A 4,644-nucleotide genomic window follows, 5' to 3' on the forward strand; every position below is an offset into this window, starting at 1 on the left:
AATGCTAAATACAATTGAATTTTATCTGGCCAGGGCGGCTTATTTTATAATGTGTGTTTTAATTAAGATTATTTTATATTGATATTTTAACTTATTGTTTTATCTATGTTGTAAGCTGCCCCGAGGCTTCGGCGAATGGGGCGGCATAAAAATGTTTTAATAAATAATAAATAAATAATAAATAAAACTTTGGAATTCGATCCGGCTCGAGGTCCGGTTGGCACCAACTCTTTTGGTTTTAGGCGCAACTGAAAACAGAGCTGTTATTTTTACAGATGAATTTTGTGGTATTAATAATGTTATTTTTATGCTTTTGCCAATGGGATGTGACTTTAAAGGAGAGAGATGTATTCTTAACTTTAGTGGTTTATGCTTTATTCCTGGATGTGTCTTGGTGTGTATAATTTAGTATATATTATTTCAACTCTTTTCCCATTTGACTTTTTAATTCTGTTTAGTTATGGATGATACTATTATTATTATTGTTATTGTTATTTTGTCTTGTACCAAATGTCATATTTTGTTTGTACTGTTTTATGTTGTTAGATTTTAACATGTTGTAAGTAGCCAGAGAGCCAATGACTCGTAGGCAGCATATAAATGGAATTAAATAAATCCATCCATCCATCCTGCGACACAGCAGCAGATACTACTCAATATTTAAAACATGATTAGAGATCTAAGAATTAAAATAACTTGAAAATAAAATGGTTTTCACCTGGTGCTGAAAGGAAGCTAAGGAGGGCACCAGGCCTATCTCCCTGGGGAGCATATTCCTGAGGTCAGTGCCACTGTGAAAAGGCCCTGCTCCTGCTTGCTACCCTTCCAAACTTCTTTAAGTTCTACTAAGCAGCCTGATAAAAGGCCCCTGATAGGCTAGCCTAGAATCTGTGTTTCCTACTAGGAGGTTGATCCTGGGTCTGCACAGTCCCAGTAATATTGGTTGTGCAACACAGAGAGTCCGTTAATGCTGTTCAGCCCATTCTTAGAGCAGCATCCGATCAAAGTTCTTCCGGTTCTTCCCTTCATTGCAATCAGTACTGAGTGTGCTCTGCTATTTGAACTTCTGCTGCAAACATGGACTTCTTCCGAATTCTTGCTCTTGTTCCAGGAGGTGACAGGTCAAAAGAGGAGAATAGGAGAGAACTACATGGGATATCACTGGAAAGAGACAGATGGAAAACCAGTGACCAGCAAAGAAGGAAGAGTGAACGTAATCACAATGGGAGGAATGATTGCCTTGCTCTGCAGGGAAGTGGCTGCCATAACACAATCCAAGTACACACTGGACAAGAAAAGAACACAGTTCATGTGCGCAAAAGAATATGCAGTTCTCAATCAAACAATAAAGCACACAGCAAACTTCAAACACAGAATAAATCATATACATGTCTGGACTGTGGAAAGAACTTCACTGAGAGGACAAATCTGATTTGCCATCAAAGAATTCACACTGGGGAGAAGCCATATCATTGTTTGGAGTGTGCAATGAGCTTCAGTCAGAAGATACATCTCACTTCTCATCAAAGAATTCACACAGGGGAGAAGCCATATCATTGTTTGGAGTGTCCAAAGAGCTTCAGTCGGAAGACATATCTCACTTCTCATCAAAGAATTCACACGGGGGTGAAACCATATAAATGCTTGGCATGTGAAAAGAGCTTTAATCAGAAGACACATCTCACTTCTCATCAAAGAATTCACACTGGGGAAAAGCCATATCAATGTTTGGAGTGTCCAAAGAGCTTCAGTCAGAAGAAGCATCTCATGCAGCATCAAAGAATTCACACAGGGGAGAAGCCATATCATTGTCTAGAGTGTGGAAAGAGCTTTGGGTGGAAGGCACATCTCACATCTCATCAAAGAATTCACACTGGGGAGAAGCCATATCAATGTTTGGACTGTGGAAGGAGCTTCGATTGGAAGGCACATCTCACATCTCATCAAAGAATTCACACAGGGGAGAAGCCATATCATTGTCTGGAGTGTCCAAAGAGCTTCAGTCGGAAGACATATCTCACTTCTCATCAAAGAACTCACACGGGGGTGAAACCATATAAATGCTTGGCATGTGAAAAGAGCTTTAATCAGAAGACACATCTCACTTCTCATCAAAGAATTCACACTGGGGAGAAGCCATATCATTGTTTGGAGTGTGCAAAGAGCTTCAGTTGGAAGAGAACCCTCACTCGGCATCAAAGAATTCACACTGCGGAGAAGCCTTATCAGTGTTTGGAGTGTTCAAAGAACTTCAGTCAGAAGAGAAAACTTCTGACACATCTCACTTTTCATTAAAGAATTCACACTGGGGAGGAGCCATAGGATTGTTTGGAGTGTGCAAAAAGCTTCAGTCAAAAGATGCATCTCATTTCTCAAAGGAATGGCAACCAACTGATACATGCATGTGTTTGAACTAAGATAGCAACATTTTCTTTCTTTACATACTGTAAAGACCTGTAGAGATGGCAAGAATATGGAACAGGACACTTTCTTAGTTAAATGCATTTTGCATTTAATAAATATTTTTGTACATGGATTAAGAATAAATTAATGAGTACAAATAACCCAGAATGGATGTCTGAGCATGCGCAGAGCAGTTTGTTGAGCCCTCTCTCGTGTTTACCGCTAGGAACTCTCCTTATGAAGAGGAGGGGCCCCTTCCCACATGAGAGAACACACAAATACCATTTGGTAAACACAAACTGGTTTCAGAAGCAAAGAATTCGAAAGGTGACCTCATCACACCCACACTGTCTTCCCATCACACGACTAGAATATGCCCCAAACAATGTCATTTGTTGCCCCTGTTATAGTGCTCCCAAAGCCCTTGTGGGTTCCGTCCAGAATTCCTCCCACATCCCATTTCCTGGGGCAAAGCGGCCACCCAGTGGGAAGAATGGAGGAATTCTTCCCACTGCTGCGTGTGTGGCGCCCGTGTGGCAGGCACCCAAGCGGATCAGCCAGCCAGCCAGGTCAGCACCCTGAGCTGCACAATGGGGGGCTCACGACACCCTCTCAGATGCGGTTCTGCCCTGCGGGGCATTGCACTGGGGCCTCGCCCCCCTTGCACCCCACTCATCCTGGCACTGCTGCACTCTGCACTGGGTCCTCAACAGCTGTTCAACGTAGCGTCGCCTTGGAAAGATCTTCCAGAAATGTCTCACTCCACAGACTAGACGAGTGACGGCGAACCTTTCAGAGACTGAGCGCCCTGCACCCAAAACTCACTTATTTATTGCAAAGTGCCATCCCTGCAATAAAATCTGAATACTGAGGTTTTAGTTTAGATAAAACAGCTCACACCCAGTCCAAGCAATTATACATAGGTATCCTTGGCAGCGTACTGACCATCCATGTGTCGTCTTGGCTAATGAGTCGTGCCTCATGATGTCATCGCCTGGCGCCGCTACTCCTTTCCGATTGTGCGCATGGCCCCTATGTGTCCTGTTATCCAATGCTTGTGTTACAGGACTCAGCCAGTCAGCAGCTGGGACAAACCCGGGTGGACCCCAGACCCAAGCCAAACGGAGCCTGAGACGGGACTTAGAGCCAAAACCAGCTTTATTCTACTGCACTATAGAATAAAGGGAGACAAAGGGGGACATTCCGCCCAAAGCAGTGTCTCAAAAGTTGCACCCCAGTACATGCGTTTTATACCCTCAGTAACCAATTAGGTCACCTAATACACATCTAATGCATCGATACATCAACGTCTGCACCCCCTCCCATGCTAGAGAAAGAGTTCTTTCTTCTGTCAAGGACTGGACATTTCCCATGCCTATTTCTTGTCTGCTCAAGATTCACACATGTTCTTACTCCCTGCACATTTGCCATGTTCTTACTCCCTGCACATTTGCAACTTTAATGGCAGCTAGAACCAGTTTCCACTGTCCCTTTGATTACTGTATTCGAGGTCAGGCTAGTGTGTTAGCTGTGGGTTATATAATTTCATTTTGTTCTTATCCCCTCTCCCATCTGGGACAGTATAACTGGTTTTTACTATGTGACCTTCCTCTGGCCAACTACTTTTGGGGCCTTTCTCTGGCCAATTACTTTTGGGGTGTTTTGGGGTGTGGCAATTGGTAACAATTTTAGACCTTAAAGTTGACTCTATCAGCTGGTCTATATATTGAACGCAGGCACTCTTCTCACCTTCCATTCTCCCTCTGGATGGCACAGCTGGGCTTACCTTGTCTGTTATGCTCCATTGGCCAACCACTCCCGGCCTGCCTCTCAGTTTTCTCAGTCTGTTTCTCAGTCCCATCATGCTTTTTCATTCTTCATTTTCTTCTCGGTCTTGGGCCTTCAGGAACCCAGGCACAGAGGAACAGTGTGAGGGGAAGAAAGTGTGGGTGTGAGAGGTCCCCTTTTGGATTCTTTGCTTCTGACTCCAGCTTGTTTGGACCAGATGGTATTTGCTTGTTCTTCTCTCCAATGCAGGGAAAAGTGGAGAAGCTTTTAGACAAAGGCATATTCCTCAGCCCCTGCAGGTACTTTCCTTCTGCCAGGTGATGGGAGTAAGTAGAATAAAACAGAGGTGGAGGAGGAAAACATCGAAACATAGAACAGAGTGAGTCAGAAGGGGCCTACCCACCAGGGGCATGTCTAGCCTATCTCTGAACACCCTCAATGTTGGGGCCTCAA

General features: G+C 43.9%; 1 pseudogene; it reads left to right on the plus strand.

The window, feature by feature from the left end:
* Nucleotides 1-2,568, plus strand: part of LOC123019636 — a 4,079-nt pseudogene extending 1,511 nt beyond the window's left edge.
* Nucleotides 2,569-4,644: the final 2,076 nt, after the last annotated feature.

The sequence above is a fragment of the Varanus komodoensis genome, unplaced genomic scaffold (genome assembly GCF_004798865.1).
Source record: "Varanus komodoensis strain SLA01 unplaced genomic scaffold, ASM479886v1 scaffold133, whole genome shotgun sequence".
In the NCBI taxonomy this organism is placed as follows: Eukaryota; Metazoa; Chordata; class Lepidosauria; order Squamata; family Varanidae; genus Varanus; species Varanus komodoensis.